This window comes from Bactrocera oleae, chromosome 6, assembly GCF_042242935.1.
Source record: "Bactrocera oleae isolate idBacOlea1 chromosome 6, idBacOlea1, whole genome shotgun sequence".
Lineage (NCBI taxonomy): Eukaryota > Metazoa > Arthropoda > Insecta > Diptera > Tephritidae > Bactrocera > Bactrocera oleae.
In genome coordinates, this window is record NC_091540.1 from 2,977,266 (window position 1) to 2,999,114 (window position 21,849).

The 21,849-nt window shown below is 35.7% G+C and overlaps 1 protein-coding gene across 9 annotated transcripts in view; it reads right to left on the reverse strand.

Moving 5' to 3' along the window:
* The window catches only part of LOC106624406 (Ig-like and fibronectin type-III domain-containing protein 1), a 152,942-nt gene that overhangs the window by 125,505 nt on the left and 5,588 nt on the right, over positions 1-21,849 (reverse strand). The window lies entirely within an intron of this gene.

Here is a 21,849-nt window from a genome sequence, read left to right on the forward strand (position 1 = left end):
TGTGATATATTTAACAGTCTCCTTATATTATATATAAAATATAGTCTGTTTCGGTTACGTAGAGTCGATGGCAATGGAACTATAGCAATACCTGTACCTATATATAGGTTTATGGTTGTCAGTAATACGCAATTAACGCCCTTTATACCTTATTTTTTGTAAACATTCTCATATCTTCACCTTCATATTAATAGCCAAGTTCGATTACAGTAAATTATTGTAAAAATTCCGATCAGCTTTTATATAAATATGCTGACACTTATTAGTATATGACAATAACTGTTTAATATGCAAATCAGCTTTAATGAGCCGACACTTCGTTATAGACTTACAAACAAAAACAATTACTGCACACGCTATCGTAGAGTCATTGGGGTGTGAATAGGCAAATCAATGTTAAATTGAATTATTAGCGCAAAAAAGAGCTTACAAAAATAATTGGGGAAATTACAACCCATTAAATACATTTTTTTAGATTGTTTAAATAAGAAAATATAGTTAAATTTATTTAACACAATGTTCACAACAGTGTTTATCTAAACTAAAATATTCCGACAAAAAATATATGCGAAAGATCCAAATATTATTATACTCCAACGAAATATCTGCTAAATTGATCAATGAATTTCGCAGTGCCTTCAGTATCCAATACTTTTATTTCCATCTCTTTCGTAATGATATACCATATATTAGAGTCAGCATGAGATATATTGCAGTAAAATATGGAGAGAATGTTCTGCTGAGAATAATGTACCTTGGTGCTCAAAACGCATAAAATCGCTCAGTATCTTCCACAAGCCCTAATATGTTGCATATAATCGCCAAACATGAAAAATTGCATATCTAACAAGCAACTGGCTTTTTTCGAAAAGAGAGCAGAGCTGATTCTTAACAAGTATTCTTCTTATTCTTTCATAATTAATTGAGGATATAAAACTACTTGTTACTACAAATTTTGCTTAAAGAAAAGCACTAAACAAATTTAAAAGTCATTATAGTATTACAGCTGTAAGCCTAAAATAATACATTAAAGGTATTAAAATGTCGACCACACTTAAAGCAGCGCACAAGACTGCCCGCTACACGGCTACACACAAATTGCCAGCAAATGCGGCAAGTACAATGCTCTACAAAATCTTAATAACGAAATTTCTGTATAATTAATGCCAACAATAGCATTAGCAATTACAGCAGCAAGCAAAAAATATGCAGCAACAAGCGAGCGCACGTGCAGTGCATATTTAATAAAAAGCAAATGTAGTTATGCGCCAGCAGACGCACTAACATATATTAGGGTGGAGCAAAAAAAAATATTTTTTTAAATAAACATTTTAACTCGAAACTTTACTTTAAAAACGAGCCGCCTCTAGATGTTAAAAACAATTTTCTTTTTTTATAATCTACAAATTTGACGATCAGGCTAAGCAAAAAAAAAATTTTTTTCGCTCCACCCTAATATATATGCGCGCTTATATACCTATATAGTAGTGTAATTATGTAACACATATAGTTAACTATACACAGATGCGTAGCAGCGTGCATTTGTGTGGTAATTCAAAAACATTAGCTGCCTTTGTGCGCTTTTGCATGAGTTCAGTGAGGCGCACACGGCGTATACGTAACTTATAATGAGGCGGAGCTGCTTTTAACTTGCTTGAGACATACTCGTATGCATGAGTATTTGTATGTGTATGTGCGTGTGTTTATATTAACTTTTTTTCGTGCATTTTACATTGCCTTTAGCGCACAGCTGACGCCACAAGACGGGCTGCTACAAATGAGCACAGTAAGCGTATTAATTAAATATTACGCATACGCACTGTTGCACGCTGCAAAATAAAGCAGCGAGGTGGCTAGCTAGCTGGCTGGTGCGGTGCTGCTGCTATTACAAGTGCGTCGGGACTTTTTTATGAAGATTTATTTGCGACAGACGTGCGCCCCACACAATAGACTGTTACTGGAAGCGGTTCTCCGGCCCGGCTGTCGCCTCCACAAGCGCTACTTGAACTGACTACGCGCTCCTTCATTTAACTGCAAGTTTACTCCTTTGTACACGCCAAACACGTACACGGAATTTACTAAATTTAACTGATAGTGTAGTTAGGTAGCTGGCGCGCGGCAGACGCCTTCGCATACTCAGCGCGCTTTGCCAAAAGTTATTGCAAATTACAACGGGTTGGCGTGAAAAACAATAATAAAGTGTTATTGTTACTGTTATTGTAGTGCTTGGTACGTGGTGCGTTAGAGGAAGCAGTAGAATTTGATAAATAAATAATAACAATACAAAGCAATATTTATTTAGCAATAAAATGTAAATTTCGTGCTTGAAAAAGGCAGCTGAAGGCTGCGCCACTGATTGCTGAGTGGGTGCCAATAGAGCCAGTATATACAGAGCACTATGTGAGCACTTAAAAGTTATCCTAAAAGATGCTGCTGTCCATTTCGATGCTTGTTGCGTAGCGCTGTCAGCGCTTTGTAGCCAATTAAAATGCAGAAGACGTTACGCGTGGGCGCGGCGCTGCGGTAGTGCAGTGGGTTTGTAGTGATCGTAACAAAAGTAGAAGAGAGTGGTGTGAAAAGGCAGTGTGCGCAAATAAAATTGCAAAACTAAATGCAAAAGTTTGGGTAAAATGATAGCGAGTATAACTAAAGCACAGAAAGTAAACCGCAAGCGTAAGAATGTAAATATTTGTAAAGCAAAGACAGAGCTAAAGTGTGCTGCCTGGTGTGGTGAGTGACGGAAGTGAATAAGTGAAAAAAGATGTGAAAAGTATGCAATTGGTATGCCAAACAGAATTTTATAAAGAACCCTGTGGAGAACAAAATAACTTTAGAAATACTTTTTTGATGAAAATTAAACTGAAATTGCTAGTAATTAATACAAAAACAGAAACAGAAACAGAATTACAAAAAACTTGCAAAAAGCCTTTATAAATTTTAGGCTATGTCATAGGAGATTGGATGTCAAACCATCATCTGGAGGAAATGTTTAGGACCCAAATTAGCCACCTACACAAATTTGTAATAGGCTCAAAGCGCTTCGTCGAGAAATGTGAAGCTCTTGTCCAATAATCAGCCCTGTAACCTGAACTAATTTAGCCTTGGTAAATAACAGCTTCAGACAATATCAGGTCAAGGAGACTCCAAAAAAAATTGGATTTTCATAAACATAGTGAACAGTTAAGAAGTAACAGTAAATAACTACTAACAATTGGCCAACTGCCAGCAGGACAGCCTGCACAAAATATTTTTCCTACATACCAGCCTCTACTTCACTTGCATTTATATGGCCCTCGAGTAAGTGTGTACAAGTCTGAACATTACGTAAATACTTATAGCATTCAAATGCAATACGGTATGCGACACTGCTGCTTACTTCACACTTAAGCCTTTCAACGCCTTTAGAAATTGCAGCGCCAGCAATGTGCTGACAGTACAAATATTATGCCAAACACTCTGACCAAACGTAAAATAACACAACAATAACAAAAATAGCAATGGAAAAAACAATACAAATAACCACAAATGCAATGACAATACTTGAGCGTATTGCAATAAGTGCGAAGCCATAAGATATTTAAAGGGGAAGAAAGCGAATACGTGAGGCATAACAAGTAGAACTATAAGCAACAGTCACAGTAAAAACAATACAAACGGATATAAGTGTAATAATAAATACCGAAATAACAGTAAGCATAAGCACAGTAGTAAGCGGCGCCACATCTTAAGGGAGTCAACAATAGCGCTGGTTAAGGCAACATGGGAGGCATAGAAAAACAGTTGGAATGTGGCATTGCACTATAAACCGCTATTCAAGTCTTAAAAGATTAAATATGATATGCAAGAGACAAGACAGTGTTAGCCGAGGGAGAAGGAAGCTATTTGTTCATCTGTGTACCAGGTATTGTTTCGGTGACAGCTGCCTATTCGGATTGTATGAGTGCGCTTTGTAGTTAAACCTAGCCTTCCAAAGATACGTGTATAAATTTAGATGTGTTCGAAAGTAGTTTGGTAAACTCCGCATAGGCCATACGAGGCCGAAAATAATAAATACATTGCATACCAAGAGATTATGTTCGGATAAAATCATCAAAAAAGAACCACAAAAAATCTCGGAAGAGCGTAAATGAGGTTCATGTGCGGGACATATCGTTCATAAGTATTTGGTTATGTCAAAGCTTTGTGCAAACTGACTACTGTACAAACTCACAATCACTTACGCATATATCGAGTACCACAGATCTGTCCCCCGAGAATTTTGGCCGCCTTCAGACTCAAAGAAAATGACCGCTGGAAAAAATCGCCGCGACTGAGTCCAATTGTCAAGCAATCCAACCATTTGCTCACACATCCGTCGTATTCACCAGATCTGTCTTCAGGAAATCTTTTCTGTCTGCAAATCTTAAGAAAATCGCCGTGGCAAAACAAATTGACACGACTGAGGTCGATTTTAAAGCACAAGATCAATTGACGATGTATCTTTCCCGATCTCAGGTATATACAAGTACAGACTTGGTGTACTTCTAAAGAAAGTGCCCTATCGGCGTCCATGCTGTAAAAAATCTTACCGAAATCTAGCTGCAGAAGCTGTATGGTAGCAGACGAGGTGGATACATCTCAACACTTCCAATTTGATTGTTCCGTGTTTGCGAGATCAAGACTTAAACACTTTGTAACTCGCACTTTCAGATATCCCACCGAAGTAGTGGGAATAGAAATTGAACGCCTGACCAAATATTTATTGGCCACAAGACGCTGTGCTGACTTACAAGTTGGAATATAGGAGTTCTATTTCACAAAAAACTGCATAAAGAAGTCCAATTGCTATCTCTGGATCGGCCATCAAACCTAACCTTAAACAAATTGGTTTACCTCTCTAACTTCTTACCAAAATTGACTCAAAGCTTTAAAAAAAATTCACTTTAAAGTCAATTTAAGCAATAACTTTCTTCCGCAAATTTATCATTCTGCACACCACTTTCACTTGCAACAAAGTCACCAAAACAGCTCAGCAACGACACACAAACCGTCGCAGTGAATATAAAAACAAAATTCGAAGAAATAAAAGTAGATCGCATGGAATTTGAAGTTGAAGAAAAATTACCGCAATCGCTGCAGTCACTAGAGTCCCAGAACGGTTACGCTAACATTACTTGCAGCATACTTAAGGCGACCTAAACATGTTGCAAGCAACACCCCAAACACGGCACAAATTATTTATATTACAGCGCAGTGTGCGTACAACACATAAACAAATACGAACACGAATACACATGCAACAAAAACAACCTTGTTGCATGCCACATGCATGTGCATACGCTAGTTGCCAATGTTTCAATGTGGAGTAAATAAATTGTCGCCTTCGCATACGCGAGTGAGCGCCACGTTGCACGATTGTTGTCACAAACAGTAAAAAATAAAAATTACAACAACAAAAACAAGCTATATACACTCGAAGCTGCAAAGTCGCTTATACGGGCTTGTTGCTGTTGTTATTCAAGTGTGGCACAGTTGTACCGCCATTAGAGTGCATTTTTCTTATGTCTTCGCAGGCAACACCACACACACACACAAACGTCGGCTGGTTGCCGTTGCTGCGCATACATTTTGCCCCTTAGAGTGCAACTTTTCATGGCGCGCGTTTTCTTTCTTTTTTTGTTGTTTTGTTGCCTCTACTTTTACTCCACAATTTTCTTTGTGCCCATTTTTGTTGCACTCACTTGCTTTCTAACCGCTACACTTGCAACTGGCAATTGCAACAGCAACAACAACAAGTATTCAAGCAACCGTATCGCCGCCTACATTTCCTATGCTTTAGCCCATCATTTATCGTCGAGCTGGCGTGTCCTATATTTCTCCAAGACCCTGAGCACAAGCTAACGCTCAGGCGCTTGTGGGGTTGTGTATGTGTGTGTGTAGACAAAAGCAATGTTGCATGTACTTATTTATATATATGTATATGTATGATATATGCTTGTGAGTAGATATGTAGGTGTGCATATCGTATTATGCAAATTGCAATTATACCAACAACAACAGCAGCATCATATAATCCCACAGGATAATAATTTTTTCGTCTAGATTTTCATATTCTAGCAAGTATTGTAATAGTACACCATTTTGAACACTTTTGCATGGATTCGCATAATAAATACAACATTTTTGAATACACAGTTTTTACGGGATATGGATTGTGGCATTTTGAAAACCAATGAAATAAAAACTAACTTGGTCTCAATATATATTTTTACTTATAAAACGATATAAATAATTCGCAAGAAAGGCTAGCAGAATTAATTTAAGGGGTTATATCTTTTTTTGAACTAAAAAAATTTATTTTTTTAATATATATCGAATGTACAATGTGTTTTTTAGACATGTATGTGTGTGATTTTAAAGTTATGTTCAAGAATTTAGCTTTATTATCAAAATTGTTTTAGACGAATTTTCGAGCAGCAATTGGGTCCATATGTCAGCAATAACGCGGCGAATATTCTCCAAAAAAATAGTCCAGCGGTGTTAAATCACACGATCTTGAAGGTCACGCTATAGGCCTATAAGGGAAGATAATGCGCGCAACAAAAGCTTTCTTCAATAAAAATAAATAAAAGTGAGCCACATCGCTGAACAAAATTTTCTTGCGAAAATTGGGTTCGATGACAAGTAAAATTTTGTACGTCCGCAAATCAAGATCCTTCCGCAAAATCTTCCATAATGTGGATGGGCGCAGCTCCAATTGTTGCGCAGGATGGCGAATGTACTTAGTTGGGTCTTCTTCGACATTCTGCTGCACAGTAGCAATAGCGTATTCGGAGCGCACTATATGGTGTCTCTGAAGAAGCGCATTATCTACTAGAATGAATGTAGTGCAAAAGCGCTACAAAGTTCTGGGCGATTATATCTACCAAATATTGGGCGCAGCGCGCGACCCAAACCACTATTTTTTTTTGGTAATAACTTTGCGCCATTGACAAACCAAACTGACCTAAGGCAATTAACTTGTTAATTGAGTACTAAATTAAGCTTCAAAATTATCTAACAATTAGGTTATTAATTGAGTTATTGCAATTAGTGTTCAAATGTACTCAATTTAGCTTCAAAAATCTGGGTGACTTGACCAAGCCAATTAAAATTTTTTTTGTTATAAGAATGTCGTATATTTTTATTTATATATCTACTTTCAAAGGAACCTACTTATGTTTTATAAACAGCCTTTTTCAGACTTTTTCTCTCTGTTTTGGATTATTTTATTTTTGCGTGGTTCCTTCTTACTTTGAAGAATGGAGTCACCATAGTTAAAATTCTACTGGTTCCAGTCGACAATAAAGTAATACTCTGAGCAAACTTTAACTCTACCTGATCTATTATAAAGCTCGCTTTGATAAAATACCGTTGACAATTTTATTTTCCCCCCACATATAATTTTTTTTTGCTAGGGTTTAATTACCTACTTAAGTTACCCTTTATATGGTGGAAGAAGATTTTTCCATAACATGGCAACTCTAAAAGCGCTATAATTTTTATTATATTTGTATTTAAATACTTCCCATAAATATCCTTTAAAAATTATATGAAAGAGTTATAAATATACAATAAACTAAGAACTTAAGTGGAGCACACATAAAACAAAGTGTGTATGTGTGGCATGCGAATAGCGGAAAATGCATAAGTGGCAGCACAATATCGAAATAGTTGCAACGACAACCACAATATACATTTTGTGCTGTCAACGCGTAGAAGTTGTCAACTAGTAGCTCGACTGCCACAGAACATTCTGCAACAACATATACCCCCTCCAACACCGCACGCCGCTTGAACTGCGCATTTGTGCCCCAAACGGCATTGCGGCAAGTTGCACTGCCACAGACAATCGCCTTTTAAATTTGTATGCGAATGTTAATGGGAAACCCGCTGCAGTGAGCCAACCAACATGAACAACAACACGTTGATTTAATACAGCATCTGTGCGCCCACTTCCTCCCTACTTATGTGACAAATTTGCTGCAAAAATCACAACAACCACAAACTTTTGCGAATGCAATTTGGCAACTGAAAAAATGGCGAAAACAGGGACCACCCGAAAAAAACCGAAAAACAATTACAACAACAAAGACAAAGAAATTACGAAAAATGTTGCTGGAAATTGGAGCAACGACAGCAGCAAGCACATTAACAACGGCAACGCTTGTGACAGCGACAGCCTGGCAATTGCAGTGACTTTAATGTTGTTGCAACAACAACAACTGCCACTTGCGCGGCAGAACAAACATGGGGCAGGAACAAACGGCAATGGCAGCGACTGCAATAATGGCGTGGCAACACCAAATGGAACGGCAATAAAATGAAGTTGCATTATGTTGTCGCTTCCGTTTGGCTTTTTGAATGGCAGCGATGGCGTCGCGAAGAATTGATTGCGTGCAGCAGCCGTGCCGAGTGGAAAAAATTATTGCCGTAAAAATTAAAATAAAAAAGTTCAGCAAAAAAAAAACGCAATACAATAACAAAAAACAAGTGCGAAATAGCGACAAATTCAATAAAAAATGCCAACGAGTTTAAACACTAAAATGGAAACAGCTAACAATTTTCGAAAAAAAAGCAGACAGCCAACAATTGGCATTTGCGGCACACAAAGGACACGCGCGCCAAAATTGCTGCATGTCACTAGGCGTTGTTGCGTATTTTAAACAAGCTGATTGCCTACATTTAGGCGCTGCACAATGCTTTTAAACACAAAAATGTATTATATTGTCTGCTTTGCCTGCTTTTCACGCTCTACATTGCTTTTCACACCAAAATGTTTTCTTGTAGTCTACATTTAGGCGCGGTGCGCTATTTTTTTCTCTCACAATACTTTTCTTTTTAAACTTTTATTTCAATGAATTTTTTATTTTTCATCTTAATGCGCGTCATACTGTTTTTTGTTATTTTTCTTAGACCCTTATTTTCTTCACACATTTTCTTTGTATTAAATATTTCATTCTTCGGGCTTCCGTAGTCATTTGCCCGCCTCTTTGAGCGGAAACAATAAATGTCGCTCAATCATTGATGATTTTTTTTCTTTACTTTCTAAAAATGTTTGCTGTTATTTGATGTGAAAGCTGCTGAAAAGTACGTAACCATGAATTTACAAATGGTATTTTGGTATTGGTGATATTTTACAAATATAGCGTAAATGAATTACAATATATATGGCAACCATGGCTTATCAATAATAAGTTGTAATTCTTCTTTTGGAAATAAATTATTTGATAAATGAAAATGGATATGCTTTTTTAACCATACTTTCCTCCTTTAAACCCAGCTAGCAGATAACTGATGACAACAATCTGACAGCCAACTTACAGCTATTTTACAGCAGCCTTTTAGGAGACATCAGCTATTTGGCAAAAGCCTGACAATACTTTAACAGTAGCCAATTGAATTGAACCATCTACTGACATCAACCTTCTGACAGCAACCATTATCCCCGATATTTGACGACAGCAAAGTGCCAGCAGCTTGCTGACAGTAATTATGTGACACCAGTTATCTGATAATGGTCATATGACTGATAACTGGCAACAGTCTTCTGACAGCAACTGCCTGGCAGGGAGATTTAACAACCAACTGAGAGTAACCGTCTGATAGGAGCTTTCAACTGACAACACACTTCTGACAGCAGTTAACTGACAACTCTCATCTGACAGATTTCCGACGGCAGTAATCTCCAGATCCTCTGACGTACAATCTCCATACAAATTGTTGAGATCGAACTACTAAAGCATAAAGCTGACATACAAACTGACCGATCAAAAACTATATCTTTTATGGAAACTTTTAATTTGTGAAGAGTGTTATAACTTAAGTGGAACCGAATTTAATGTTTTATTCTTTTTGTATCTTTCAAAAGCCTATATACCGTTGGGATGTAAGTGAAGAAATATCGGTAAAAATATTTAATTTAGCATACTTGAACATCATATATGAATGATATTGCTTTCCACCTACCTACCCATTTTTTAGAATCCGCTAAAAACATATCACAGTGGAAAAAATTAGCGCTACCTTAAATGCTATGAAACGCTGTCACTCTTCAAGTATTTAGGTACACAAATACTGCGACAAAAATGTCTAGTTAAGCAAAAATATTTTTTCTACCTATCGTTGATACTGTCATTTTCACATGTAATTCACCAAAAGCTATGCCTGAATCATGCCCCTGACGTTCTACATCAGAGGGGTCTACTCTTTATCAGGGGTTTGAATGCACAGCGACGGCGAGCCAACGAGCCAACGAAGTCCTTCACACAAAACTTTTCATTAAAGCCACAAAAGCGTCAAACAATTTTTTGCCATTATAGTTTGTAAGAAAAAAATTGGTGCCACACACACAAACGAATATTTGTGGGCCGTGTGAAGAACATCAAGAATTAAAATGAAAATATATCACAAAAAGTTGGTAAAATAAAGCATTGACATGCCAAACATTAAACGCCACTAACACGAGGCACGAAGCCCTGGCAGCCAGCCTACTTACACATACACATGTAATTGTTTGGGTATGCACATATTTGAGTAGTCAAAGCCATGCAAGCGAATGTACATGTGTATGTATGTGTGCCAACAAAAGTGGCGCGTTTAAAGCCGCCCGCTGTCCTGTTATCCTGTCGGCCTTTCGTTTGTCAGGCCGTCGCTTGTCGCCTGTCGCGGCTGCCACTACTCATTTTATACTTTTCACATTTTCCACAACCGAAAAAATCACAAAAACCTGAATGACATACTAAATAAATATACAAACACACATATACATACATATATACAGTAAAGTGTCAAACAGGATGCACGGTGGCACGCCTGTGCTGCCAGCCGCGCCAAGTAGTGTGTGTGAAATGTGCTGGTAAAATTCTACACACACTGAGTACAGCTATAACGGTACTGTAGTCATTGAACTGCTGCTCTGGTGAGGTAGAAGAGAGAGTTTTAAAAATGGGAGCACTTTATTATTATTAAAGTGCCGGCTAATTAATTTTTCTGTTGTGAAACGGCGGAGTCGAACGAAAGATCGTCGCAGTAAAGCAGGGGTTCGATTTGAGTTTTAAGTACAGTTACTGACACAACCAAAGAAGAAGTTGTTTATTAAAAGCTCCAAAAAAGCTTGTTTGTTGTTTCCGAAAACATTGCTATCTCAAGGAAACCGGAATTATAGGTAGGAGCTTTAAAAACGTCTAAAATATCTTATCTTATTTTTAATATATTTAAGGAGCTGCGAGATCTCGGAATCATAAATTACAGAATCCAATTTTCAAAGAAAAACACGTAAACAAATTTTTTTTTTATGAAAAAAAGAGGGATTTTCTCACACCAGCTAGCTCAAAGGTCTCCAAATATGAAAAGACAGGCCGACCCAATCCACTACGATCGCTGAAATTTAAAAACAGAAAATTTTCGGACTAACTGACTAAGATGCAGTTCACTGAGTGTAAGTATTCATTGGTATAAAAATGTTTCTCACTTCGGGAGTTGAAAAAGAGAGACAACCCTAAGGCCACCTCAATCACTGAAACGCCCAAAAAAAAACAATATCGAACCTTCCTCATTAAGTCAGGTTAGGTTATTAGGTTGAAAGAGAGCAAGTAGTATTCTAAGCCATCAGGCAGATCCCGTTATGTTTGAAAGTTGAGAACGGATGTCAGTGAAGTATAGAAGATTTGACTTGAGTTTTTACTCAACCAAAAAATGACCAAGTCTTTTAACAAAAGTTAAGAAATAAGATTTGAGATAGATGATAAATTTATCGAAATCGTAAACGCGCATCTGCGGTGTCTAATATAAACCAGACAGAAAAACGGAAAACGTTCCAGGGTTAATATCCCTTACTGGCCTAAATAGATACTTCGTACTTTCCAATCCAATTTGAGAAATTTATAAGTGCAGAAGCGACTGCCGGAGACCACTAGTTGATAGCTGAAGTCAGTGGTTCGTACAAAATATTTATTAAAAACCTAATAGCTCATTTAGACATTTTTAAATAAAGAATTCTATTTTACACATGGTAGGAGTCTTCCTAATGCACAGAAGGACCTGACGGAAAATATCAGAGGAGAAAACAGGTCGTCTTCAGCTAAAGAAGGAAGTTAGAGATTTCTCTTCTAGACTCAAGGAAACATATGAATCTACTTTATACAACCTAAGGTACAATAAAATATTGCTCGGCCTTTTTTCAGCTTTGATCCTCGTAGTCCTTTTTTTTGTATGCCATTTAATATTAATTTCCAATTCAATCTTAATATCAACAATAAAGTAGCACTAAAGACATATACAACTGTGCAAGAGGTACCCAGTTTGGCATGTCCTGTATGTCCACCATGCCTTTGGGCATAAACTCACACCACCACATATAATATATACACATCCATATAAGTTTATGTGGTCATTTGTTTGCCGAGTCAGAAAAAAGTTGCTACTAAAAAATTAAAAATATGAAAGAAGAGCAAAAGGTAATTTTTAAAATTGCAAAAACGACAATAACAATAATCTATGTTAAGGATAATACAACAACAGCAATGGACACAATATAACATTTAACGAGAGCGAAAAATGGCGCTCGAGCGCATTACCCCGAGCAAAGTAGAGCTGAGCACCATTCTGTTCCATGTTGTCCCAACAACGACGCCTCACTCGGTCAACAGCACATCGAACAATAACCCGCTATTGTACTTTAGCTCGCATACTAAAGAGTCGCTGATGCAGACAGCCTGTCGGCATATTATGCTGTCAATCTTATTTTCATTATTTTTATGACCGTATTGTGGCACAAAAAATTAAAGAAAAAAAATAACAAGAACCACCATAAACATGCCAAAGTGTGGAACATTGTTGTTGTTTCAAAATGTCGCTGAAATATTTCAGCTGAGCGATGGTTTGGGGAAATAGGTGAATATGTGCATAAATTCATATGTATTTTTTAACGGCGAAACAACTAAGTGCCGCGAATGGTGGATCAAAACAACAAAAGTAAGTGTTATATTGGCCATTCGAACCAAAAACAACAACAGAAATTTGTATAAGTGAAAAAATAAATAAAAATTCAGTGGCCAATCCACAGACACTCTGCATTGATCACTTGGTTTGGTATAAAAATGGGGAAACAGCAAACAGCCCGAAAATCCGCTAAAACCGGTACAAAACAAGTGTTCTGAAAAGAGTAGATAAAGAATGGTTTTGGTCGAGCGTGTCGGTAATGAGAATGTCAGGCAGCACACATGTAATTTGCCGCCCCCACAGACACCAAAAATACCTCGATGAAAAAAAGGAGTTCAATGAAGATAGCTTTGACAGATTTCTACCAATTGTCTACCTAGGGTCTAAAAAGAGGGGTTTGAGAAAAATAATGAGATCTGCTGTCTACAAATTCAGTCATTTAGACATCCTCGTAGGAGATCAAAACAATGAACCGTGGCCGTATTCTAGGAATCGAGCAGAACTTCTTTTCATTCATTAACTCTGCTGGTTGTAGTCCTTGTTATAGTAACCGGTACAAACAAGATAGTAACCGTAGAATGTAGGTGGAGAACTGAAATCGCTATAGCAAGCTTGTCGAAGTTGAAAATTAGGAGATATACCCTCGTCTGAATTCACTGGAATTTCCGGGATTGCTTTCACGGGATTACATATTCTCAAGGAGTGGCAATCCAGCATGTTGTTGGCGCAGATCATAGTCAGTTTTTATGCAACTCTTTCACAAGTATCCGAAACCTCTTATAAAAATGATTCTCACAATAATAGTACAAAGAGAGCACTTTTAGCATAGTTCACTCTAAAATAGTCATACAATGGAACATGAAAGGCAGCCCATAAGTACACCTACATTAATCAGATATTCCTTACTGTACGTACAACATCCTGTATATATCACTGATATTAAACCACAGTACTTTTTGACACACTCTTTTCTCTTTATTCAACAACAACAGTACTCACTAAACCGCCAGTCGATAACGGTGTTGCATGCAACAGCGAATTACAACGCCTGTGATGACAAAAGCAACATTGCACGAGGACATATTAAAAAATAAATTCACAACAAACACACTCACACAAGCACAATTGCATAAGAATGGAAGCAAACGAGTCGGTGACAGAACAGCGAGAAAAAAGCTGGCGCGACAATGTGTGGCACATTCCCATGTGCAGGAATTTATTTTGTGTATGTGTAAGTGTATATGAAATCAACACGACACACACATGCTCTCTCAGACAATGTAATAACGGCGCACAAAGAGCACACATTCACGCGCTGCCGCGCTTTTTCAATGGAGAAAGAGTTTGACACACAAAAGTCAACTTTATTTGTGTTTGCGTATGTGCGTGTGTGTGGTTAACGAAGTGGCAGCATTTAGTACTTTTTATATAAATTAAAATTTTTTTGTGTGAAAGGCTTGTGGAGCCAAAGATATTTTAACTAAAAAAAGTATTTTAAATAAGTAATTAATTAATTGTAATTTATAATTAGTTAGTTTAAATTTAGTTACACATTTTAATTATAATTTTTAAATTAAAATCAATTATTTATAAAATTATTTTACTCTTTTTTACAATATGATAATGATCCGATTTGAACAATGGTGGCGGAGATGACATTATTCTCTTAGATAATGATCCACGCTTAACTTCGTGAAGATATCTCGTCAAATGACAAAGTTTTCCATACAAACACTTTATTCCGATCCTTCAGTTAATATGGCAGCTATATGCTATAATGTTGTCTTTCAAAAACTACAACTTATATAAAAATATTCATTTGAATATGTCAAAATTTCACGCATCTTGTGTTTGAAGGAACTCTGAGAGGTATCAACAAGAAAAATCTGTCTTTAAAATTAGCATAACAAAAAAATATTCTATGGACCTACCTTTCATATTTCTCGAGTTCAAAGAACTGCTAAACCTAGAAGAATTAAAGTCTACCAACTCTATCGTTAACTAGCAGTGTTAGTTCGTTCTTCAAGCTTTCAAAAAATGCATTAAAAGCAAGCAAACCACTAATTATTAGGCATTTGTGACGAAAAGTATAGAATTTCAAGCAAAACAGAGCAAAAAAAAAAAACAGACCATGGAATAACGATAAAAGATAAAACAAAAATGTTCCGCTAAACAATCTCAAGTGATGAGAACAACTCTGATAATTACAAAAGAGAATTTGCTGCTAAGCTCATCACTTAAGTATGCTCTTAAGTATCAATATTTTAAGCAAACATTTTGAGAATAAAAAAAATTCTATGGCCCCAGACACACAATCCTATAAAAGCTTATAATATGTAAAGTGTTGGATGCCACGTAAATAAAAAAGCAACTGACCGACAAAAGAAGGTAGATAATAACGGTGAATCTCACAATGAGTAAAGTCAAGTGTGGACTCAAGTAGAACAAAAGACTGACAATCATGTGTTCAGCTAATATTGAACATACAAGCAAGGCAAGCACTTACCAAAAGCCACAGGATGACCAGAGAGAGAGAGAGAAAGGGCGAGAGAAAATCAGTAGATCCGATATACAACTCTGTAAATACACATATACTACTGTACATATGTGTTTGTTGGTGTGTGTGTAGGTCAGCAAGAATTGACGGTTAATTAACTTTTGCTGATGCGTCAACCAAAGTGCTCCGCCTTTGACTTGTTCGCCCACCTTGTAAATGTCGAATATTATTTTTTCGGTAGTAAGTAAATATGTCTTGCTGGTTGAAAGACAATAGTGCTAACCAACAAATAGTAAGAGTATGAGATTGAAGAACTGCAAGTTGGTTGAAAGGATGGCAAAAAATAAATGATTGCCAATCACAAAGGAAATTGGAAGAAAGTGATTGCCACAATAGCAAGGGCAGCAGGTAAGTAGAGATAATTGAAGGAGAAATATCGAATGTTCAGATTAAAGATAAGTTAAATAAATGTTGCAAGTAAAGAAATGTGCAATGAATGTAGTGGCAGAAAAGAAAGAGAGCTGATTTTGATGAAAGAAACTGTTTCTTTATGGTTTATGGTTACAAAGAAAAAGAACTGAAAATACATGTCCATATTCGTTTCAAAACGAGGAGAGTGCAGAGAGGTTCTTCAGGCGGCAGGGCTCGCAATAAATCACGAGGCATCTTACCTGAAAGAGAAGGAAAAAATTCTTCAGCTATGAAAGACTTGACGTGGATGTCTTTATGTATATATGCGGACCCTTACAAAATACTCACCTTACGGGAGTTGCCACCTTATGAAAATATTTTTAAAAAAATGTGATTAGATTTATAAAAGGTTTAAGAAGGGCTTAGTGATTAAAAAGTTCACGATTTAGATTTTTTTCGAATTAAGTTGCTACTTACAAGTTTATTTTAAACCGCATGATTTTGGAACCACATATCCAGATATAAACGTTTAATTGTTAAATATTGCTCTCGGGAAATGTCAAATATTTTCTGCAGTTTTCAATTAATTTATTTATAAAATTTAAATTTTTTATTGTTGTATTTTATTTTCTCACTGTTTTTTAAACAACAAAATCTTGAATAATTAAAGGCCATACAACAATAAAGAAGTATAAATAATTTTAATGTAAAACCCCCCATTTATTATTTAAATTTCTTTATTCCAGGAATTTTTATTATCTGCATATAATTTGCTAATAATTTATGCCTTAATTGCCTTTACTTTGTAAATTTATTTTAAAACATGATTGCACGCTAATCTTGCGATTCGCTACAGTATATTAAAAAGATAACGAATGTAAGTAAAAAGAAAAGAGCAAAAAAAATTACCAGGGGCTTTTCGGAAATAAATAAAGAAAACATGAAAAATAAAAAGTAGAACAAAAAATTAAAGAAAAGAAACGCCCACACGATATTTAAATCACGGCTCATAAGCAAGTCAAATATAAATTAAAGGCGATTGATAATTTTAGCTTCTAACTCAAACGCAAAAAAACTCAAGAAATTATGAAGAAAGAAAAGTACGAATTGTGCATAAAGCAAACAAGCGAAACGCTCATAAAAATAAACATAGCGCAAATAAAAGGCAGGCAAAAGATTTATATTGCAATAAATGTTTGAAATTCAGCATTTGCCGTAAGCAAACTGGTGCGTTGAGAGGGAAGAGAGCGGTGCCGCGGTATAGTAGGGAGATTTTCAAGTCGACGGACTTGCTCCACTGCCAGCAATCGACAATACAGACAAATAAAATAATTTGCCAAAGCAGCAAATTTTTATGGCTATTGTTGTAATTTTGATTGTTGTGTGGCAAGCTATTGTATATTCATTTATGTTCAAGCTCGTATATGAAAGAAGCCGAGAAAATCAACTAGAAAATATAAACTGGCGTGTAAGAACAAGAGCGTGGCAATAGATATTAAATATTCGCAGTATATATAAAATATGATTTTAAAATAATAGTAAAAACAACAATTATGCCAGTAAATAAAAGCAAGAAATGCTGAGCAAAAATCACAGGCTCACAAGACTCTCACTCATTAATACACATACACATATGGTACAAAGTTGTTAGCTTGTGAACATTAAATAAATTTATATTACAGAAACAACAGTCAGGCAAATGCAAGTTGAATGCAGAAATCACAAGAATAAAAGAGCAACAACAAAAGTGCTTTTAACAAGTGCAACGTAGTAAAATACAAATTCGAAAAATTAAAATGTTCTTTGTAGCTCAATTTAAAGTGAAGCGAACAACGACTGCGCTGTGAACGTTCACGTCAGCTGATGAAATAAACAGCAACAAATGTCAATAGACGTTAGAGTGTTGACAATAACCAGCAGGGAATATCGAGTATACTTAGTGGTATAGCGTTTTCATAACATGAGATTAAAACATGAAAAAACGTTAACTTCGGTTGCACCGTATGGCAGCTATTGGTCCGACATCGGCGGGTCCGACTTGGGAAGAAAAGGACGTGTACATAATTTCAGATCGATATCTCAAAAACTGAGTAACTAGATCACATCTATACAGACGGACAGACGAACGGACATGCCTAAATCGACTCAGCTGATCATCGATATACATATACATTTAATAAGGTCATGACGTTTCCTTCTGGGTGTTACAAACTTCATGGCAAACTTAATATACCCTGTTCAAAATATAAAAAAATTATTAAACATTAACTTTTTTCATTTTTATATTTTAAAGCAGGTGGCAACGCCCAAAATAATATTTGCTAGTAAACATTTATAAAAAACACTAATTTCTCCTATATTGTCTTTCAATTTTTAAGTTAAAAAATTAGAAATTGAATAAAAATGGCAACCAGATTTCCACTTTTGAATAGCTTAAAGCTTTCAAAAACACCTAAAAAGAATACTTACTTTTAAGTTAAAAAATTAAAAATGTATTAGAGGTGGCAACCAAGTTTACGCTTATGCTTAAAATAAAGCTTGCATTAACTCTTAATAATACTACTTTTTTCTTTAACAACTTTTAATTTTAGGTTAAAAAATTAGATATTGGCAAGCATTTTCCCCTTTATACTATTGTAAAATTTAAGCTGTCAATATATCTTCAGTAGCACTTATTTCTCTAATATCGTCTTTTAATTTTATTTTAAAATATTAAAAAATTTAATAAAGGTGGCAACCACGCTTCCACTTATATTTAAATTAAAGTTTAAAAATATTTTAAACAAATTGTTTCACTCACTGTAAAATTTTCTTGTACCTCAACCGTTTATAATTATGTTCGTGTGGCAACTCTACAAAATAGTATCTTGTTTAATGCTGAAATCTCGAAGAGACTATGTATCCGGTATTTTTCCGATATTGGGAAAGATTCTTTGTGAGTAAAACAACCACTGGTTCACAGAAGAATTGCTGTGAGAAGTTGGACGATAAGTAAAATTAGTAAAAAATAAATGAACCATATCAGAATTAATCAAGAGCTCGCTCTAGAGAATGCGATATAAGTGTCAGTCAGAATACTCAGCGTCGGATTAGACCAATGAACTTCACCATAAAGATGAAAAAGATCAGGTCCAAAGTATAGGTGCATAAACTCAATAGTGGGACCATTTGAAAACAGCATTCGCTGATATCAAAAATTAAATGCGCTATGAAACACGGATTTACCTCAATACAACAGATCGCAGTAGTACAGTAAAAATTGTGGAATTCCTAAAAAAATGTTAGTATATTTCGAAGAATCATGCAATAAAGATACATCACATTAAAACTTCTGAGAAACTTCTACAATCCGTGAAGGTTCTTTGTAGCGACTGGTTCTGTATTTGACCCAATGAACAAAGTTTACGAATTTTCTTACCGAGCAACTGCAAAGACGGTAGCACCGTTAAAACGCCTTAAACTATTTGAACATAATAATGCTGGCAAAATATAAAATATATATACAGAACAGCTTATTTGGACCACCCGTATCAGTTACCAGTTGCCCGTTAGGCAATATACGAGTACACGCATATAGCTATATACCGACAAAAGTTTATGCGTTGAAGAAAAACCGTTTCTTTTTTTTTTTAAATCGTGCAGGCTGGTATTGTCTCAACTTGCATTCGAGTTTTGTCGTTTGTCTACTTACATTCTATATACATATACATATCAACTAACTGCTTTGTTGCTCACCTTACCTTCCCTCTGTGCGCTCACTTTATCGACCCTGTCCGTTTACCTTGAGGGGTCTCAGCTGACAGGTAGCGCTAGTTCTTTGCTATTTTAGTTGACCGCCTTGTCGACCTTCTGTCAGTTCGGTTAGTTCGTTTTGTAGTAAATTACAAAAAAACAAAAACGCATAAAAACTAGACTATGTGCAAATACATGAAAATAAGTTGGTACACAAAGTGAACGAGTAGAAAAAGGTATAGAAGACAAAAGTAGCATAAGGCTGCGCCGAGCTTCTCTTTACACCGTCGCCGCTCTCATCACGGAAATCGAGTTGCAAGCATGGAAAAACCACTGTCACTGATACCCTCGTCTAGCTACGTTTAGAGTCTCAGTTTCTTTGGTCGTCTGCGAATTGGACATACCGTTTTTCAAGTTGATTTCTAATTTGTTGATTGTTGCTTTCATGGTAAATATTTGCCTTTCATTGTAGCTAAGTGCATAGTCGCATATACTTTCATGCCGAAATGCTATAACATTTTACCATTGCTATTGAAATATTCACAAATATATGGATATGCAGGATATTTAAAGTTTTTAAGGTTATTTATGACTGGGAAAATGCGTGCATATTATATCTGAAAGCTAACTCGAAAGCATATTTGGTTATTATGTAAGACTTTTATGAGTAAAAAAAAAAAAAAAAACTCGTTTGAACAAATTGGAAGACGGTTCTTACTTAACCTTCTTCTTCCGTTATCTGTAGAAGGCCTGCACATCGATGAATCAAATGATAAACACAAGCAGTAGTCATCCTCTAAACCAGGCAACGTAAATTATGTCTGTGATACCAACCATTGTCGGAGTCTTGTCAAGATCTGGTTTGCTCTGAACTGAGATCTCACGATCTACACACTTGAAACCTTTAATATAAGTATTAGTTTGGCAAAAATTTCACAGTTTGTTTCATTATATTCAGAGATGGTATTTTTATGATTTAATTGCATAACTATAGCATTTAATATATCATAGATCTACACTTCCAAGGCATACATCCCTTCGATAATGGAGTAATCCGTTTAACGAGATCATCCAGGACAACAAGAACTCTCAGTAAGCCCTCCTTATTACTTGTTCGTTTGCTGGCCATTATCTGAAAACTTCTTTTAAAACTCCTTGAAGCCGCTTTCAAATGGCTAACGAGCTTATTGAAAATCCGTAGTTAAATTTTTTCAATAATTTAAATATTCCATCGACGACGCTTGAACTCACTATCATGTGAAGTAGTAACGTCGGGTGACTTCGAGTCACATAATTGTTTTTTTATGCATTGAACAGGGTATATAAAGTTTATTATGAAGTTTGTAACACCCCGAAAGAAAAGTCGGAGATCCATAAAATATATATATAAATGATTAGCCATGTCCGCCTGTCTGTGTATACCCTAACTAGACCCTTAGTTTTTGAGACATCTGAAATTATGCACACATTCTTTTCTTCCCAAGCAGCAGATCATTTGTCAGAACCGCCGATATCGGACCACTTTAACGTATAGCTGCCATACAAACTAACAGTTGACTGACAGATCAAAATCAAGTTCTTGTATGGCAAACTTTTCTATTTGACAAGATATCTTCACGAAATTTGGCATGGATTATTGTTCAATGCAAAACTATATTCTCTGAACAAATTTTTTAGTTAGGACTACTATAGCGTATGGCGGACATATAAACTGAATGATAAAAATCAAGTTCTTGGATGAAAACTTTTTTATTGTGAAAGCTTTTCTTATTTTATAATCATTTCAAAAGTAAAATAACATTTTGACACATACTGTATGCCTGATATTAAATTATGTATTGTACAACGTTGTATTTGATTGCCAACGGCGTGCTAAAAAAACAATTTTCAAAAATAATCACTCTCGCTGCAATTCACTTTTTGCGCAAACAGTTTGCGCAAGCCATGCTCACAAATAAATAAAGCAAAAACGCAAGCAGAGTGAGCATAGTGAGCAGAGAAAAAAGATGCGAAACAAAGCAAATCAAATGGAGGGGAAATACATAAATAAAAGAAACAATAAAATATTCGCAGAAAAGTAATTAATAATTCATAAGGCTGCTAGTAGACGAAATCAATCATATTTTTTCTCAACATTATGCTACATATATTTTCGCTACTATTGTTATTGTTAGTATGGCTTTGGTGGAGTATACGCGCATTGTATATGGCAAATAAAATAACATAAATAGTAATGGTAATAAAAATGG